The sequence below is a fragment of the Larus michahellis genome, chromosome 10 (assembly GCF_964199755.1).
Source record: "Larus michahellis chromosome 10, bLarMic1.1, whole genome shotgun sequence".
NCBI lineage: Eukaryota > Metazoa > Chordata > Aves > Charadriiformes > Laridae > Larus > Larus michahellis.
In genome coordinates, this window is record NC_133905.1 from 17406825 (window position 1) to 17427371 (window position 20547).

The 20547-nt window shown below is 46.3% G+C and overlaps 1 long non-coding RNA gene across 6 annotated transcripts in view; it reads left to right on the plus strand.

Annotated features, from left to right (window-relative positions):
• The first annotated feature begins 1788 nt into the window (after positions 1-1788).
• Positions 1789-20547, plus strand: part of LOC141749515 (uncharacterized) — a 233071-nt gene continuing 214312 nt past the window's right edge. For 5 of the 6 annotated variants that reach the window (XR_012589375.1, XR_012589377.1, XR_012589378.1 and 2 more), the window contains exon 1: positions 1789-1928. This is a non-coding gene — a long non-coding RNA (uncharacterized LOC141749515). The remainder of the gene's footprint in view (positions 1929-20547) is intronic. The other variant, XR_012589376.1, reaches the window with a different exon arrangement.

Below are 20547 nucleotides of genomic sequence, written 5' to 3' on the forward strand. Positions count from 1 at the left end.
ATATGCCACAAATAACTCAAAAGCATTGTTGAGTGCATCACTGATGACGACACACTCAGAGCTAATTGTACTGTTGAATTATGTTAACAGAGTTTCAGGGGAAGCTGTTTAAACTCCAACTCCCATGAGCTTGGGACAGTGGCTCTTGAAAACGTCCAACACCTGGAGCCTGATTGTCTCCAAAGCTGCTTTTCTGTCCCTCGGTCATCAGTAGGTGAATGATTTTTTTTTCTCCCTGAGATTCAAGTGAGGAAAACCATCAGAATTTGTAAATCTGATTTACATGTATGACAAAAATGTATTTTGCCAAGCAGGGGCTTGCAGCGTAATCACACTTGGATAGACCTCTGCTCTTAGTGAAACCAGCGGTTGTAATGTGAGGGAAAGGTGACCGTGTAAGGGGAAGAAAATACTTCATTTTGAGCTGCCCTTAAGTTACCCTAAAGTCTGAAAGATCAATCTGCAAGACAAAAGAGAGCAGGAGAAATGCAGAGCACCCGTGGCTAGGAGTGCTGGGGGAAAAATCCTTCCCACTGTCCTGGGAAGCCCAGGACTTGCATGCTGCAGAGGAAAGGGTGAAGTGCAGCTGCCCTGGACAACATCTTCTAGGGAAAATTCCTTCTTTGCCTGAAGTTTGGTACCTTCTGAGACAGGCGAGACATTTCTCTATCAGCCCTTGAAGGAGGAAATTGAAGGCAGAGATAGGAACAAGCTGTGGGCAATTTGAATTGCTTTAATTATTCAATTAACTTTGCACCACTGTGGGTGATGAGAAGATGGAGAGTTCTGATAACACAGTGAGCTATTACTAGGGAATCCTTAGGACTTTCAGGACTTTTTGATGACTTGCCTGATGAAAGAACTATACTGAAATGAAGACCAGAATCATCGTAGGAGCCCTTCAAATGCTGGGTTCAAGACAGATGCCAACTAATGCTTGGGAAAGAGAAGTTTGCCTAGGCTCCTAACCTCACCCGGGCTTTTCTGCCTGGCACTTTTAAAGCATTTTACTCCCCAGTTGAGTGGGGTCAATCTGGCATTCCTTACAGGCTGCACCTGCACTCTAGTTTTCAAAGCCATTGCACAGAACACTGCCATCCTTTCAGAACAGTGTCAGGGGAGAGGCACTGACAGAGGATGGCCTAAGAGATGTGAGCCTGAGCAATGACTATGCCTGGCTTTGCCAACCCAGCAGCCAGGAAGATGGGGACAAGACAAGCATAGCCATGGGTGCAAAAGCCTGGGGAGACATCTTCACCTCTTGCCCAGCCAGGAATTGCCCACCAGTGTCCAGCTTTTGGTCTCGGCTGTAGATGCTAGGAGAGATCTGCATGCTTTCAGTAATGATAGGGGGGGTCAGGCTTTCCCTCCTCTCCTGTGTGGTGACCCTAGACGCAGGTACATCTAAATAGGGTTGTCTAAAATGTCTACGAATAGGATACTTGGAGCCCTTAGCTTTGTAAATAACTACTTATAAAGGCATTTGAAATGCAGTGATTCTGTCAGCACCACTGTATTCAAACTTTCCACCCCTCCTCTTTGTTTCTGCTCTGTTGCAGAACAACATAGAAGTAACCATAAAGTTGTGCTTGCAATAAAGCCTGGCATACCATATAGAGGATTTTGTGGCCTCAGCCACCTTGTGTAAGGCAGGGTCACCAGGGTCGTGGTGGGTTGACTCATCTATGTCAGCTGTGGGATCCACTAATTGCTGTGGCAGGTGGTAACCGTTACCTTTGATTTGGTGGTTTGAGGAGGCGAGGTAGAACTTGGATCAAGTCAGGCTGGGGAAGAAGGTCTCTCTGAAACAAAGTTGGAGCTGCACTGGTTGAACAGATTTGGATTTTCTTTGCTCTGGGAAGCTCAGTCACTTTGCAAGTGTGAGAAGGGGAGAGATGGGAGCACATGCCTGACCTCTCATATGTGTGGTAGGTTTCTACTATTTTTATTTTCCTTCAGTCTCAGAGACTGACTGACAGACCCTAAACAGTGAATCTGTGGGTCTGTGTGTGTTTAAAGGCTGGGGCCAAACTGTGAAGGCTTGTTTCAAGGAAGAGTGTTTTTACTGAGAGCTCTGTGAGTAATGAGTTGAGATCTGCCTCAAGGCGTGTGATGTGCTGGGTGCTGTCTGGAAGCAGCATCACCCTGAAAGCTCCAGAGTTAAAGGTGACTGTGAGCAGACAAGTGATCTGAATTTTATTGACTGGCTATCTTATGTGTATCTGGGGAAAGAGCTCTACCTTCCCATCCAGTTCTCAGCCCTTCCCCACATGCAATTCCGTCTCTTTGGTGCTTGTCTTGAGGCTTCTTGCCCTGGTTGTTCAAATGGCCTGCTGTTCCTGAGTGCTTCCCCAGGTTAATGGAAGATTAGAGTTTCTCCAACCATGATTATGTTTGAAGTGCTTCAGGAAACTCTACAATTCCAGCTTGTGTACACAGGCTTGAAGAGAGCAGCGTTGGATGTTGCTGGGGGAGAGGTGGGCTGTGTGGTAGCAGGGAATATGGTGCAAGCCCCTGCCCAAACACATCACTAGTGGGCAGATCCTAACTCATTTGGGTGGCTATTTGCTCACAGGATGCACAGGTCTGTAGGATTGTGAAAAAAACCCTGGAGGCACAGGGGTCAGCTGGATAAGCTGTAAGGGAGCTGGAGTTTTCCAAATGCAGAAATTAAGAGCTGAGAAAACTGCTGCCCTGTGGAGAAGTTTTGAGAAAGGGAAATGAGTTATTTCTGCAGGTGGTCTCTGGTCCTCTCCCCTTGTAAAGTGCTGGCTACAAAGAAACCAGAATGGTAGAGGATGATAAGAGGTGGCTGCCCAGGTCTGCAGTGGAATTGCAAACTCAGGAGTCTGAGTCTCACAGTGCTAAAGTCCAGAAGCACTAGAACAGGGCCAGGTAGGAGAGAAGCACAGGCTGTTTGCTGCTGGGGTCTGCTTATAGCACTGTTAAACCTGTGTGAGAACCCTGCAGCCAAAGAAGGTGTTGGTCAGGAAGCTCAGCAGCAGGAGGAGAGTTTGTAGTCCCTCATTTGCTTGTTTGGAAGCTATCTCCAACACAAGTTGATTCAGCTGACAGACGGCTGGCTCTTTTTGCCCATAGGCAGGAGGTGGGATGAGACTGCTTTTAATTGAACTTCCTTGGTTTGTTTGAGTTGCTCAGCTGGCTTGTTTCAATGATAAAATACAGCGTGTTCTGATATTGTATAGACTTAAGTGTTGGTGGGTCAGTTGTGATAAAACATCCCCAAAGTACTGGTGAGATGATGATTAAGCAGTAGCTTTTAACTAAGCTGTGTGTGCTGTAAGTAATTTATCAACAGCAAAAAGAAGCAGCAGGAGAAGGGCAGGACAGGAAGAGAAATGTTTCTGGTGAAGAATGTAAAATGGTATTTTGTTTTTTGCAGAGCATGTGGGGAACGTGGGTGGTTTGACTGGAACGTATGTAGAATTTTGTCCCTATTGTGGCTGAGGGAGTGAGCAATGGGTGCACCATACTGCTAGGCAGCTTGTTCCTCACAGGCATCGCTGTATAATAGATACATGTACAAGCCACCCTTAACATGTTTATTGCTCTCAAAATGATAAATCTCACATATTGCGCAGTGTTCCAGTGCGTTGCGGTTCATGCACAAAAAGCAGGACAGAAAACAAAGATGCAGAGGAGGGCTACCATGTGCCCTAGGGAGACACTGGCTGCTTCTCAGCCGCTTTTGCACAGTGCAAGGACCACTCTGCTTGGCCCATGCCACTCCTCGGGGGGCTTGCTGGTGTTTTACAAGTTCCTCAGGAGCAGGTTTCTAGACTTGAGCAGCCCAGCATGAGCTATTTCCATCCTCCTGTGCGATGTAGCAGACATCTCTGGCATGACTCTGAGTCAAACTGTGTCAGTCAGCTGTCTCGGGAGCACATGCAAATCTCATTTAGGCCTTTACAGAAAAGATGCGCAATTCCCTTAGCGCTTGTATAGATTTTCCACAGTGTGGTATTTGGCTGCTTAGTCACAGAGTTATCTTTGTGTTTTAAGAATAGATTTGACTACAGTCTCCTTGGCTGTGCTGCAAAAGAAAGACTTTATTTGTCTTAGCACAAACACCTTGGTCTGAGTGTCAGATTTGCCAGTGAGCTTAATTAAACAGGCTCCTTAATAGGTTTTGTTATCATTTTAGTGCTCCACACTTGAATCATGTCTCTTAAAGGACTATTTAATGAATTTCTGAGGCTATCAGACAAGTAATGTTCTTTGGTTGCTTGTTATGTAAAATTCATTAATGTCTCCCTTTGCATACATTGTTGAATTACAAATATTATGACTTAATTAGCTTATTGCAATTTATGGGATGGTGGAGGCTGTTTTTTACTTACTGATCTTATGCAGAAGTAAGCTGTTTAAAACAGGCCAACAAATAGAAACTTGAGTTGTTTTGACGTCCCTGCTGAGAAACACCTTCCCTTGACCCTCACCACCTGGGGACTTTTCCATAGCTTGCTGACCTTTATTGTTCCCATAAAAAATGGGAAAATCTGCTAGCTTTCTTTTTAGGGGATTGGCAGGACTCAACCACCTTTGTTGCTTTGAGCACAGAACTTTGAATGCGTATTTTCTTCTTAAAGAGGAGAGTCTCTCTAGGACTTTTTTCCTTTTGTGTCTAACATAAATATTTGGGGGTAATTCCTTAGCTGGTATAAATTGAAGTAATTCCATCAGCAGCTCTGAGAAAGGGTCAGAAAAGTACCCGAGTTGTCATTCCAATGCTTCCTTGGGAGTTTAAATTGTTCACACTAGTAGAAAGAATTGCCTCCCACGGGCAGGTACAAATCTGCAAGGCTATTGGTCTCTGAAATACCCATGCTAACAGAGGTGAAGGAGGCTCAGTATATGACAGCTGTGGGCCAGAAAGGGCACAATGTCCTTTGAAGGTTCTCCCTGGTGGAGGTAGCTCTAGATAACCATCACACCAAAGTATCATGTTCCAGTTGAACCTTCCAGGCCCGCTGCTGACGTTGGATTTCCGGTATCTTTACAAGAGCCTGGTGTGAAGTTACCATCCATTCAGGCTATCCAGATTTACTTTCCCAGTCAGAAGTTTTGCTGGACAGCAAAATGTGTAGTGGGTCAGAAATCACAGTCAAATGGTTTCTGCAGGGTGACACTACCTGCAGTGCATCCTGGATGTGTTTGGTGTCTTAGTACCCACTCCCTTGCAATGCCACAGCCTCTCTGGTTTGCACTGGGATGGAGTCTCAGCCCAGCAAGACAGGGGCATAGCTAGATGATTTGTGGAGGAAGCAGAGGTGAAAGTAATAATAATAGCCCAGAGCGTAGAGGGACTCTCTGGCACAGAAACAGGACTCTGCCCTAGATCTTAATGGCAGAAGCATCCTTTCTTCCATCTGTATTGATTTTCAGATTCCTTCATGCTCCATTTCTGAGTTCTACCCTCATTATAACTTGAGAAAAGTTGAGCTGCTTTAGTGGTCTCTCTCTTTCCCTTCCACTCTCCTTCTCTTCCTACAGCTACCTCTTTTGCTCCTTGTTCTTATATCCGTCTATGCAGTGCACTGAACTCCTTCAGAAGTCAGCTGCTGCTGGTGAAGGCTGGACCTGTTTGGAAATTGCAGCCACAAAAGCCAGACTCTCCAGTGTAACAAGGCCATTAAACCTCCTGTGGGAATTTTTAAAGCTGGCTTTATCTGCCCTGCAGAGAGAAGTGTGGGGAGAGGCTGTTGCACCATTGTTCCTCCAGCTGATGACGCAGACTGGAATTGCTTCTCCTTGAACGCTGCCTGTGTTGGGTTGATGCTCAGCTTTGTATTGTCCTAATCCCTCAGTCAAGACCACAGCAACCGCACCAAGGTAGAGCAGCCCCGAGGCTGTTCCCTTATTCTAACACGTGCCACCAGCAAATTGCTCAAAGAGATCAAATCTTCGACTATACTCTGACCCAGCATCTCTGCTTCAACCCAGAATGTAACCACTTGGTCTGGGAGCAGCCAAGTTAGATTTGGACTTAAACAAACATAAGCAGCTGCTTAGCAAATTCAAAGCTTTATTTCCCTACTTTGATACTCTTCCTTCTCTCCTCTGTCATTTCATGGTTCAGCAAGTGACTGTAGGTACTTCTGAAACTTCTGGTTTCGCTGGAAAGAGTCAGGTCAATTACAAATGTTCATGCGGTCTCATCTTCCTTTCTGGATCAAAGGGGTGGATTTGAAGGGAAGAGGAAGTTTTCTCATGCTGTAAGATTTTTTCAATATTTGTTTTCAGTATTTTCCTACCAAACTGGAATGAGTTATACTGTAGTTACTGTAGTTTCGTGTTGCCTGGTAATTGACAAAAACCCCATACTGGTCAGCACCAGCAGAAAAGGCACATAAGGTACTCCAACTTTCTAAAACAAGAATGTTTCTGTCCCATTCCAAAATGCCTCCCCCTCCCAAAATGTTCAACTGGGAGATTGCTGAAACTGGTCTGTTCCCATAGCTGGATTAGACCTCAGTGATTCAGCACTGAGAAACCTCCTCGGGGAAACTCCTGCCAGACTGTACCCTGGCATCACTTGCTGACTAAGTCGGGAGCTTCCTTAAGTAACATGGCTGCGTAGGACAATAGGCCAAAGCCATGGTGCTACAATCCTGGAGCCCAGCTGTGTCTCACAGCTCCGAGAATGGGAAAAAGCCCTGTCCCATCCCAAATCCTTTTTATCCTCCAAATGCTACAGAATGTGAATGAGCTCACCCCTCCAATGCGTAAGGGGTGTTTCTGCTGCTCAGGGAGAGGTGACTGGCGTGTGGTGCAGGGAGGGCTCAGGGCAGCAGCGGTAAAGCAGAAGGAGAGGTGTGAAGCGTGCTGGTGCACCCAGGTCTAGACCTGCCTGCTGCCCAGTCCTGCCTCGTGTTGTTGCTAGCTGGTAATAAAAAAAATAAATGCTCCAGGACTGGTGTAGCCAGTGGGTCTGGGATGAGAGCACACTTGTTTATATGCTCCTGACTGCACTCAGCCCTAGACTGCTGCTTTCCCAGGAATGTCGGTGGATGCTGGGCTGCCCGAGAGCGTGGGGCACCAGGCAGGAGTGCAGGAGCCAAAATATGAACCTGCAGCCTTCTGAACACTGAAGAACCTCGTGGCTGTGGGGTGTAGATCAGCCACCAAGTTGCAGAGAGGACGGATGAAGAGCCTTTCCTAGAAAAGACTGTGGGGTTTGTGTAGCTCGGGAGCTCACCAAAAGTTGCGGGAATAAAGTGGAGAGCAGCATTTATCCTGGGAGGGATTAGACAGTAGGAGAGAGATTTACTTTTGAGCTTTTGATTTAATTTGTTTCGCATGGCATGCCTGCCTCTTCTCTATTTAGAGTTATCTTGTCCTGTTTGTACCCTTTTAGTGCTCTAATAAAACACAGCCGTGGGGCCAGAAGCCTTTTGACTTCTGCCTTGGCTGCCTCTAAGAACAGATGTGGCAATTCCACCTCCCCAATCTGTCTGATTCAGCCTGGTCCAGACCAGCTTTTAACTGATGAAGAGACAGAGACCAAAGGCTTGTCAAAGTTGTTCTACTTTCAAGGAGCAGAGCTGGACAAGCATTTTGGTCACCAGGCTTCCATCTCCCTGCTGGGCCGGGGTGTTTGCTGCCTGCAGTGCTCCGTAATGTGTGCTTGTGTGGAGGCTGTTCTGCACATACTGATTTTGAGCTGTAGGGTTTCTTCCAGGAAATCTGTAACTTCCTGGGAATAGTTTGTATACAGGAAAACCTCCTCCTACCATTTGGGAAGGAGCATTCTCTTTTGTACTCTGTAAAATATATGTAAACTGTGGTGGGTTTTTTTGGGTTTTTTTTTGTTTTTTTTTTTTTTTTATGAACTTCTGATGAGTACACAAGCTTGGAGTTTTCAGGGGCCTTGATGCAGTGACTGCATCTCAGTTTGGGTGTGACATTTGTGACACAGGTTCTGAGTTGAACTTGGCAAAGGAGTGGAGCCACGTGGGTCTGTCCCTTGTTTGGTCCAGGATCCAAGGCACAGAAACCATCAGTGTGGTTCAGTACCAGAGCAGCTGGTACAATGAAGTGGCACAAGGTTGATGTATTAGACGAGCCGTAGACACCTTAAACCAGCAGATGCTACTTTTGAGTAGGTGGCTCAGGCCATGCCATCTTTCTATGTCTGGAGGCTGCAGCTGGCCCTGTGCCACTGCCTTCATCCTTTCACTGCTTCCTGGTTTCCAAGACCAGTTGTGCTTGGTGGAGGGATGTGTAACAAGGGGATGTCCAAGATGATGAATCTGTTCTGAACGTTCATCTGATTGTCTCCCAGTTGCCCTCCACCCAAAGCTGACTTTGCCCTTCAACCTGAGCACTCCTCACCCTGATTTCTGGGTGTCTTTTTAGTGTAGCAGAGCTAAATTCAACTCCATGGAATGAGTATTGGAGGAGAAGCAAGACTTCAATGGATGTCACTTTTTTTCAGCTCCCCAGCAGTAACACCTCCTTGAATGGAGGCTCTTACCTCCTCAGCAAACAGTTTACACTGGCATACCTTGATGTTTGCAAGGAATGAGACTTGTCTGAGGTCCCAAGGGTAAAGCAGGCTTGAGGAACATGCTGTTAGTGTCACAACATCCCTGCCCTGTCTGAGGCTCTGCTGGTTTTACAAAGCTGTTTGGATGTTGTCTGCTCTGGTGTCCCTTGTGTATGTGAGGGTCAAAGCAAAGTGGTTACCTGATATTTTGCATCTCAGAACAGGAAATCACCCTTTTTTGCAGTAGGCTTCAGGTGTGAATTTGCAAAAAACAACCAAGCCAAAGACTTGCCCAGAATTCCTCCCAGGAAGGCAAGTTTGGCCAGGGAGAGGGGGGGGAAGACAGCATAATTCTTTAGTAGAATTAATAAAATTTAATTTTGCCACAGACTTAACTCTTTTCTTGGATTCAAACAGTTTCCTTTCACCTTCCTTACCTGAGCAGGTTGGGAGGGAAACATGGCACAGCAGTAGCAAAACGGGGTGAGTCTGAAGAGAAATAAATCATCTCTATCTGCAGTGTCTTTGTGCCAGGCAATTGGCCAGTACCACCTATACAAACACTGGTGTCCACCTGGCATAGGAGCAGCTGAACTTCAGCCCAGCCTAGCAGGTCTCCAGGTGCCAGGTACTTTTGGGTGGCATCACATATTGAATGTTTCCCAGAAAGAGAGCGTCTCTGTGTAAATGTGCTGAATAAACATAGTCATTCTCTCTGTCCAACCCCATCCTGTCAAGCATAAGGTGCAGATGCAGGATCTCTTCCAAATTAATTCTTTCCCCTCTTCTCTTACTGCCTCCCCCTTCCACCTGTGGTTTGTGAGCAAACCAAGGCCAATCGCCTTGGCCAGAGTCAAGCAGTGTCAGGCTGGCCCAGTTCTACCCACCGTGTGGCCAGCATCCCCATGCTGCAGACCTGATGCAGCTCTGCCTCCTCATGGACTTGCTGCACTCAGGAAAAGGGTTACACTTAGCTTTGCCGAGGCAGAAACATAACCCAAAACAGCACATTTGGTCATAGGGGAAGCGGGGTGGGAAGTAACTGGCTCTTGCTCGTACCCGTGCTCCATATATCTTGTGAAAATAAGCACGTAAGGAAGAACTGGGACTGGGTAACTCTCATGCACCTCTTCAAGATGGCTAGTAAAGGTTCAGGAGTGGTAGAACACCAGCATGCGACAGATCAGGTGTACAGGAGGGCCAGCCACTATTGGTTGTCATTGGTAGAAACACAGGTTTTGGAAATGGAGCTCTGGCCACCCTTCATATTGGAAAAAACTTATTATTTTTTCCCCTAAATCCAACCTGCAGTTTAGATTAGGGGCATTGTTCTGTGCTGCTTAAAAACCTAGACTGTTAGAAGCATTCAAGAAACTGAAACTATAGATAAACATTTGCCATATGTATTTTTAATTGAAAAATGTTTAAGCTGCTCTCGCTTCAGTGGAAAACCCACTAAGCTGTTTGATTGCTTCTGCTGTATTCGTGTTACAAGAAGGCCTTGACTCTCTCCACCTTGACTATTCAGGAGCTTCCTGAGGACTCAGAGAGAAAGATGGGAAATATTATTTCTGCAGAGAGTATGTGAGCAGAAAAAAACCAAGTCTCTGAAGTGGGATTGTGGCTCAATGTCCCTTTTGGTCCCTTGCATAGTTTAGACAGCTTTGAGAAATGGGTTTCTCTTGAAGGAGGACTTGGAAACTTGAAAAATCCCTAAGATGGGGGTTTTCAAGTCATAGAAGAATTGTTTTATGCTGCTGCAGGAAAATCACATGTTGTCCCCTACTAGATGCAGCAGTTGTTCACTCAGTAACATGAACCATCCAGCTGAAGCACAGAGTGGTGATGATACAACCTGTGCACTCAGTTCTGGGTTTTGGGGGCCTTGAGGGGCTTGTTTAGGTTTTTATTGAAGGAAACAGAGGTGACCTTAGCGTTGTCTGGATTCTCCAGCTTCCATATGCTGCCCTGGCTCCCATCGAACTGGGTTACCACAGCGCTGGCTTTTACCATCTTTCCAGGTTAAAAGAAAAATATATATGCTTGATTGCCTCTCCCTCGGAGCCGAGGCTGCCGTGGTGGTACTGTAAGGGAGGGCACTGTGCCACGACCCTTTTCAGCTCGCTGGCTGGAGCACTGTGAGGAGTCCGGCAGCATTTTGTTTGTGAGAGAAATCCCTCTGGCATTCTGTGCTAGAGCTGGATTTACTGGAAACAGGTCCTTGATGAAAACCTTCCTTGCACAACACTTTTCCCACCTACAGGCAGTGGTGAATGGCACGTCCAAAAGCCTTCAACAGCCAGCTCTTTTGTAGATGTCTGGCAAGAAGGCTCCAGAGCTGGAGAATGAGACTTAACTCAATGCTTCTTTAATTGAGGACAGTGCTGTGGGTCTGTGTATCAATGAGTAGGTGATGACCCTGCAAGTTCACAGTCCTGCTCCCTTGTAATAGCTCCTTGGGGCCGTGTTTGTAAGAGTATTTTTTGTAAAAGCTTGTATTACAGAGTGACGGGTGTAGAGAGTTGAATTTGCAGGCCCAGATCTTGAGAGTTTCCGAGGGAGGGAAGGGGGTGTTGTTTAGTTTCTATTGAAATATGGAGGTGCTCCTTCAGTACTGCTCTGGTTTTCAGAATGGGTAGGGTTGGGGAGAGACAGTGTATATAGAAAAAAGAATATGGGATTTTTGTGTTTTGTTTTTAACAATCCTGCATAATCCTGTGGCTGCTGTTTGGTGATATTCCTGCTTCCCATGTCAGCCAACACTGGCAGCGCAGGTGTATGTCTGCATTCCTGTTGACTCAGCCCCCTGTAAGTTCCCGGTGAAGGCTTCAGTCTCTTCTCCTTTAATTGATGTGGTTTGCTCCGCTCTGCTGGAGACTCTCTTTACGGACCAGATTGTGACTTTGGCCCCAGCATGTTACTCATGTCTACACAGATGAGCGTAGACAAACCTGAGCTTGTCTGCCTGTGCAAAGATGAAGTTGAATGTGAGCCAGACACCTCTTAGCATGGAGTCAGAGTAGAAGCAACTGTGTGCCAGGCTCTACAAAGCTCCGCTCACAACCCATGGAAGTACCTTCTGCAGCTGAGAAGATGGTTGCATCCCTGTTGCGCATCGTGCCTACCCCCTGGGAAGTCCTTGCTGTACAGCTTCCCTGTGCACAGTCATTTGTCATTAAATCCCATCCAAGAGTAAGCAGGTGTTGGGGATTTGCAGGTTTGTGGGCTCATGGTATGCTCACGGGCAGCAGGAACCCTGCTCCTCAGGATAGCTTTCAGGGCTCAGATGCAAAATGAGCATGTTCTCTGGGAGCGTATCCTTACTCCACAGTAAAATGTGGCCTCTCAAGAGGGCTAAACTTCCATGGGTGAGTAGAAGACAGCCTTTGGATTTAAGATCTTCCAAAGAAGATAGAAAAGGCAGCTGTAGTTTTAGGTCAGAATGGTTGTTCCAGACAGGTAATTCTGCACAGGGGCTATTAGTGCATGCATCAGCTTCAGCCAGGTGGGTATGGATTTGGATCCTAGCTAAAGGAAAATGAGCTTTATACTGTAGTAACAGTATCTCAAAGCTAAGGAGAGACCTCTCCTTACCTCTCTGCTCAGTAAGTGGATTTTTGGTGAGGAAACCAAGATACAAAATGCACAAATAGAACATTGAGATGGGAGGTATGGAATGAACCTTGTAGAAGTGTGTACTCCAGCCTGGTGTCTGACTTTAGTTGACTTGATCATCTGAAAACAGGGCCTGAGTGACTTCCCAAGGTCCAAAAGTATGGCATGGGCTGCCTGCCAAAGAGGCTAGTTGGTGACAAAAGGGAAGGACCCCACCCCCTTGGGCTGGCAAGGAGATCCCCCGAGAAGCATCGTGCTTCAGAAAATGCCAGTTGTCTGAGACAGAACAATTTCGTGGGAAAATGTTGGGTTTGATGAATTTCATTTGCTGAAAAATATTGGACGAAAATGTTTTCAAAACTGTTCGACCTTTTCTAAATGGCAAAGTTTCAATGTTTTTAGGTCCAAATGCTGCTTCATTTTGATAGCTAGCATTAATTGAAGGTTAAAAAAAATGTTGGAACTGAAATGAAATTCCTGAAAAGGAATAGAAACAAAACGTTCTCTTCCTCTTTTCCTCCCCCGGTGTTCTTATTTCTGGGGAAATTGCGAGATTTTTTGACTTTTTTGTTTCTCTGAACTGGGATATTTAAAACCTCACAAATTGTTGTGGGAGGGCATCCCATCCGGCTCTCTATCCACCTTCTCCAATGCAGTTGCTAGTATTAAAGTGATTTTTTATTTTATTTTGTGATGGAGCTACAAGTATTTTTCAGACGTCCCAAAGGGAGAGTCTGTGGCTCTGCAGAGAGACTGGGGTGCAGCCTGTCCCTGCAGCTCTCGTCTGCCCAGCACCGTCTGTTGGTTCCTGGCGAGTCTTGGATCTCCCCATATGAAAGGAAAGAGCGTGAGCAGTGTGGTGCGATTTGTGCTGTGGCTAAGTGACAAACACACCGTGTTTGCTGAACTAACACACTGGGAAAGCATGAAATGATCACTTTAAATGTACCATGGCTAAAAGGAGCCAGTTGTATGTACAAGTTGGGAGCCAGGACTCTTGTCTAAACATACGGAATATAAGGTAAATAGGACTATGCAGCAGGGGATGTCTTTAAAGCCTCACCAAGCAAATACTGCTCACTGGTCCAGAGCTACAGACAACGGGAATGTCATCTGGCGAAACTGGCTGGAGCAAAAGCCTGTGCATATGTGACATTTGCACTTACCAGACATCTTACAGTCAGGTGAAGGAACTGGGATGGAGAGAGCAGGAGGGCCTGAAGCTTCAACCTTCATCCTCTTTAATTCTGCATTGGAGTGAAAATGCACCTTTCCATCTCCTTTCTTAAGTGGAAAGGATTAATATAAGATCTGTTGCATGGGGTGCAATGGGAAAAGAGGCTGTGCTCCCCCCCCAGCATCCCAGATCTGTTGATGTGTTTCTGGTGGATGCAAAGAGCATTCATTGCTCCTCTTTTAGCTTTGCTGTCTTTGCCTTGTCCATCAGGTAACAGGTCACATCACCATAGGTGAGTGGTGATTTCTTGACTTCCATGTGTTACTGTACTGGCTCCTTGGCTGGGGTATATTGTTTCTCCTGTTGAGGTGATGTGGGACAGTTTTATTGCACCTCTTGGAGTCTCTTCAGCAGGAGCAAGAGTTTGCACTTCAGGCATCTTCATAACACGGATCTTAGCCTTGTGCAAAGGTTGCAGAGTTCAGCTTTGCCTTCTAGGGGTGTTCATGAAATAAAAAAGTAAAGGCACATCCCTTCCAAGTCCATGTAAGCTTGCAGAAAGACTCTAGTATCAGCAAATGCAATAGGTTTACAAGTTTCAAAGTCATAAGCTTCCATGAAATTGCTGCAAATTAATGAACAGTAATGGTAAAATGATCATCTTGGTGCCAAGGGTGCTCCTACAGATCCCCACAAGAAGGTAGTGTGAGCAAGATGCAGTCTGCAAGCAGAGTTTGGGGACTGGTGTATGGTGAGGTGTAACATTCCTATAAACAACAAATATTGATTACGGGTTGCTAGCAATATTTGTTTTATCTTGGTCATTGATCTATTTCTGAAACATGGAGCCTTTTTAAAACCCCTGTCAAGCTGATTTGCCCCAAAAAGGGCTCCTGTAGGAGAGCCAGTAATTGGACCTGCATCCGTTCCCCGTTCTCTAATAGCAAAGCCCTTTCTTCTTCATTTCCCTGTTGGTATCGGCAGAAATGCCAAATATGAAAAGGTTGCGATGTAAGCAAACAATTTTAAACAGGATATTTAAAAACAAAACAACGGCAAACAACAACAAAAAAAATCCCACAGGCAAATTTGAGGAATTTTTAAGATGTTTTGCCTCACTCTGGTGGGTGCAATTAGTCTGGGAGAATGAATGGATACAAATATAGAAGATTTGAGATGGAAAAATCAACATGCATAATTTCTAGGAGAGATACAGAACTAAATTCTCCGTACTATTATATAGACTTTATTCAGTGCGATAATTCTGATGTTTAATTGTGAAGCCGCTTTCTTTTAATTTGCCTAACGCTTCTAACGGATCGCTCTGGTAAACTGCTGTTGTTGAAATACTTCTTGCATCTTAATGTGTCTCTCAGTACCAGGTCTGCTTTCTAAAATGCATCTTGCAGGTATTCTTATTTTGGGTACCCAGGTAACTTCTGCCTTGGCAGCCATTCACTTTGTTTGAATGCTCCTCTTGCTGAACATTTGCTCCTTGAAGCAGAGTATAGGCGATGCTGTGTTCCACTGGTGCGTTTTTGTGTGCTTCAAAATAACCTTGAGCTGAGAGGGTGAAACTGTCTCTTATAAGAGTAGCCTGCGTTCCTCTGAGCAGTTCCTTCGATGAAAAGGATGTAGGGCTTGTACAAAGAACTTATAACCCTTTCCCCTCTCTGCTGGTTTTCCCTAATAGTTGACATTGCTTTCATTTCTGCTTTTTGTTCTAAATATGTAAAATGGACTTTTAAAAATTATTGTTGTGGGTACTTACCACGAGAACGTGAGGTTGGTCTGCCAGAACAGACAGAGTTCCCGCTTTCTTCAGTGTGCCATTCTGCCTTTCAGCCCCGCAAGCCCCATGTCTAGGCCCTACATATTTAAAAAATAGAAAAGCAGCCTGATTTTGCTGGAAATTGGACATCTGGATTCCAGTCTGCACCATCAGACTTGGCACGCTGCACAGCTCACGCCATGGGAGGCTGCTCTCTGCTGCCTTTGCGCGTGACCAGCTCATAGTGGTGCCACTAAGCACACGGTGGCTGCAAACAAACAGCCCGTTGAGTGCCATGCGATGCTCCTGAAAGGTGAGCAGTGTGGGCAGTCGTGGGGGATGCTTAGAAAACATCCTAAGCCAGGGTGGCCAGAGATAGTGGTGTGGCTCCAAATTGTTCTGCTGTTGGCTTCTCCACTGCTTTAATGTGTCCATCACTTGGCAGCATGTTTTCCTGCTCTGGGCATTGGCTTGAAGAACTGGAATCCACTTTTCCTCAGTTATCGTGCCCAGGACCTGACTGTTACCATCAGAAGGGGATAGCAGCTCGGCTTCTGAGAAACTCAAAGGCTTTGGCTTATAAGTGGCCCTTCAAATCACTTATAAGCATGTGATGGGATTTTACAAGCATAGCGTTTTTGGTTTCATTTTTGGATCCAAAGAAACCCTCAGACTTAAAGATTAAAAACCTGCTCACCAATCTATTCTTGTATCAGCTTGTCATGTTCCATCAAAACTACTTGCTTGGTCACTTCTGTGTTAATTTTGAGCTGCTGTGCTAGCTGGTCAGAAAATCTTGTCAAGGGTTTCAGCTGGGTACAAGAGTGAAATCCAGGAGTTTGTCAGACTTGGAAGTTTCACAGTACTTTCGGGTACTGCAGAGTTTGAGCTGTAACTCAAAAGGCTGGTGTGTGTGTGTGTAAAATAAGCAGAGCAATGACAGATCTGTAATGTAACCAGATTCTCTGCATTTTCATGTTTCTTAAATATGTTTACACTCAAGCAAAATAGTAGTTTTTTTATGAACACACAACTCCTAGAGCTTTTTCTATCATCAATGCTCTCTTTATTATTTTCTGCAGATGTAACTCTGCATGTGAGATTTCCATAGACAAATAATATCCTCTTTTTTCTGGGACTTTGGAAAGCAACAAGGAAAGCCAAACCAGTCCCGTCCCCCTGTCGAGGTTTGCTTTGAAGCATGGTTGCTTTGTGGTTTCTGCAGGGCACAGCTTCAAGTTTGGAAGCAAATGCAAAGAGAGCAGATTCTGGCCAGCGAGTTCACCTGCCAGCAGGGTGCATTTCTTAGGTTTTACTGCTCCAGTGCCCAGAACTCTCCCTGCAAGACACTAACAAAGCAATTAATGGAAAGGGCTTGTAGATATCCCCACAGGGAATAGTTTGTCTCCTTTTCATGTAAAACTCAGCATCCAGAGTTACCTTATGCAGCTGGCCTAAGATGGCTCCTTGAAAGTCCCAAAGTACCTGGGCTTTGGGTATTCCTTTCTGCCCGTTGTTGTAAAATGCATCAAAAGTGTGGCTTGTCTAATAACGTTACTAATTACCACTAGCTTAGTACTGGCAATGCCGCAAATGGTGCTTGCCAGGGCAGCAGTATCTGGTAGGGCAGCAGTTCCCTTTTAATGAGGGGAGCTTGCTAGTTTGGTCGGTTTGAGCAGCTTTCTTTGAAATACTGTCTCCAAAATTCAGGAAGAGAAAGCTGCCTCCTGTAGCTGTGCTCGGAGATCCCCCCCGACTGCATCGCATTGGGGCATGCGGGCTTTCCGGAGCCCTTGGGAAAGATTCACTCTGGCAAGCAATGAGAAGCAAGAACCATCCAAGACTTTAACAAGTCCTCTCTGTGTTTGGAAGTTGATTTTAGGTGCTCCCACATGTTTGTGTGAATCAGTGGTGTGGTGGTTTGTCTCTTTGTTTCAAGACAGGGTGAACTACAGCTTTGCTACCTGAGCAAGCGAGTGTTGCATTCTGGCTGCTTAAAGCTATCTCTGGCAGGGCGGGCTTTGCTGGTTAAGGAGAGCTGATGTTTCAATCTGACCAAAGTCCCAATGCTGCGTAGCAGGTAGATCAGTGGCAGGCATGCTCCTCGCCATCTAAGCCTCTGTGTGTGGTGCTTCAGATCAGGAGATGAAACGTAGCGCATAGGGAAGGCCAGCGTCACCAATTCTGGACAACTGAGGCTGTTAACCTTGACGTTTACCTGCCCCTGCTGCACCTCTGAATGGGGAACTGCCTCACGTCTGTCGGCAACTCTGGCTTGTGTAGGAAAGCAGCGGTCACAAGCAACATTGGCCCATGAAGCATCAGAGCATTGGCAGTCCCTGTCACGGGGTTTATTTAAGTAGCTTGAGTTTTTACAAAGCTGCTGCCTGCAAGGAAAGGAAGTCGCCAGCCACAGATGAGAACAGAGGCTGAGGTTGTGAAGCACAATGTCAGCTGGGTGTCAGAGTTGGGGACTGGGGCGGGAATGCACCGTATCTGCGTGTGGCTTTGCCAGAGCCCAAAAGCTGTGCCTGCGTGTTGTCTGCCAGCGGTGCTGGAATCTTCTGTGACACCTCTGTGTGTGCCTGAGAGAGAAGCGCACCCTGGTGAGAAGGTGATTAGGAAGGGGTGACCTGGCACAGACGTGATAGTGTGCCTCCTTCATAATCTGCCCTGTGCTGATACCAGCTTAAATTCAAAACTTGTCACCTAGGATTTTGCTCATGTGTGTCCTTTCTAACCTGGGCTGCAAAGGATCCAGGAATAGAAAATGGTGGGTTTCTTAACGAAAAACTGTGCAAGATAAAGGTGTCATTTATTTCTCATCTCTCACTGTATTGCCTCTTTGCTATCCTGTCCCCGTTCCAGGCCAAATCACACATTTAAGAACTCTTTGGTTATGGTATTCATAACGAGAAATTGATAAATTATTTTAAAATCCTGGTGCTTTTAAAAGGGAAGGTTATCTGAGGCACGAGTTAAGGTGCTTCAAAATGTGGCAGTGATAATTGTGCAATGGGAAGCAAAGGAAGTTCTCTCCCAGATGAATTATACTATGAGTAAGAACATCCTACCTGCCAAAGTCCTCCCCAGGGCTCTGGTGGGATCTGGTACATCTCCCTCCTTCCTGTCTGAATTTGCAGTATGACACCTGTGTATTATTTCACAGACCTCTGCCTAAAGCTGGCTGTCTGCCCTTGGGATGCCTGTGCCTTCCCCGCAAGCTGTGGTCATTGGGTTTGCGTGTCCTGGGGGAAACCAAGGCTAAGACTGTCACAGTGGTGCTTTCTGAAGGGTGCTGTGCACCTGCTGTGCTTTGGTGCAGCCTCCGTACCTGGGGGCTGTGGTGATGGTGGAAGACATGCATGAGGGGGGGAAAAAAACCAACAAAAAACAACCAAAAAGGATGGGAAGCAAGAAAAGTTAATGTGTTGGTGCAACAGGCAGGCACGGGGAGGGGGAGTGGAGGGAAAGGGTTTGCAGATGCAGCTCTTCTGTGCTCTTATCTACCACCCTGGCAGCAGCCTCAGCGCTGAGACATGGCTCTTTGGGAACTGGCCCAAAGCTTTAATGAAGGCAGGCGGGGAAGTGCAGCGTATTCCTGGCTCTCAGGGGCCGTTTGTCTCTCGATAGCCGAGGCTATCGGCTTTCTCTGAGGAGACACATCATCACCCAGCCCTGTGCTGGATAAGAGCTTTTGAAGTCTTCTGTTTGATATGCGTCACTGCCTCGGTCACGCAAGACAAGACCTTCTCTGGTTTTCTTCCTTTCCCTGCTGCAGTTTCACCCACCTGGTATCACAACCAGAGATGAAACAAAGCTGAACCATGTGTCTTGAAATAACTGGAGTTTGGGGAATGGGATTTCCTAGAGAGAGCAATTAGCACCTTCAGAAGGTCTTAGCAGGAGTGAAGATGAGCCTCTCCTTCGCATGCACAAACTGAGCTTTATTTCATTTAACCAGCTCCCTGATGGTCACAGCTCTTCTGCCGTCATCTGGCTGCCGGGGTCTGCTTTCTGTGACTGCTGTGGCCTCCGCTTCTCACCTGCCCTGGGGGTCTCTCCGTTGGCAGGCACGGGCAAATGTGCGGGATCTGCCCTCTGAGCTCAGACATTCCTCCGAGGTCAGGGCATGCTGCCTGTGAGTATCTCTGGAGGTCACACAGCCCCCAGGAGGACAATAGCGCCGGCTGTGGTAAGGTATTTGTTGTTTCAGTTCAGGCTTTTGTCACTAATGCCTGGTAAAGACATACAAACAGAAACCAATCTGAGCTTTCAGGGGTGGTGTTAAATGTTTGGGGAGGGGGATTCGTGGTTTCTCTACCAGCAGCAGAAGACTGCTTAGAACTTGTTCACGGGAGTGATGAGCATGTAGCTAATAGTTTATCTTTTCCCTGAAATGCACATGACTCCCGCTAATGGAGTAGTAGTAAGAGCAGTTAGCGGCGTAGTACGTGAATGTCCTAGGTGGGGTGACCTAGCTTGGCGGCTGGTGAGTCAGGATGTACGAGCAGCTGGTGCCCTGCTGGAACCAGGGTTCTTGCAGTTAATGTTTGACAGTGCTGTGTGTCAGGTGACCTCTGGCAGTTTAGAAGTCAAGTCACGCATGGAGTTAACCAAAGGAAGAAGTCATATGAAGGGGTGGGGTGAGGTACCTAACCAGCAGGCAAAGCAAACAAATGATGAATGAGTTAAAACAACACTTCAGGATATAACTAGAAGGGAAACTCTTCTGAGAAGCTATCTCCAATCTCTGATTATCTTGCTATTTCTAAGTGAGGGAATTGTGAGCACAATGAACTGTGCAAGATCAATAATAAAGCGCGTTCACCTTGGATCCTGCTATTTCTGCTGTGCAAGCAAACAGTATTTCACATGACTGCTGAGAAGGAAAAGCTAATTAAAGAACTGTTATTTAATTGGCCTAGGTTCATCTTTATCTAATAGTCAACGGCAGACAAGTGAGTCTGGAAAGAAAAGCTCTGGAGGGATGAAGTGACTTGACCGAGATTAAAATAAACTCAGGCTTGAAATCAGCCCTTGTAATTCCCAGCAGAAGGAGCCTGCCCAGCTGACCAAAAAAATCTCTTGCCTGTGTTGCTGGCAGAGATCCTCAGCTCAGAGCACAATATAAATGCCTAGTTTAAAAGAAATTACTTCTGTAAAGCTTGTCTTGGTGCTTATACACCTACATGAGCAGTGGTGTCTTGGAGGGGAGTGAACCCACCAAACTAAGGGGAGATGCAAGTGGTACGTAGGACAGTCAAATTCCAGCGAGAGGATTGTGTTGAGCTGCTGGGATGTGCCCAGAGCTTTTTCTTTCATTGTGAGTTGGGGGGGGGGGGGGTGTGTGTGAACCTGTACATTGAGAGAGTTCAGCTGCTGTAATTGCAGTGCATTCAAAGGGGTTGAGGGCTGTCTTCTGTATTTGTTGGTACCTCTGCTCAACACACCGTGTTTCTGCGGGTTTCTCCC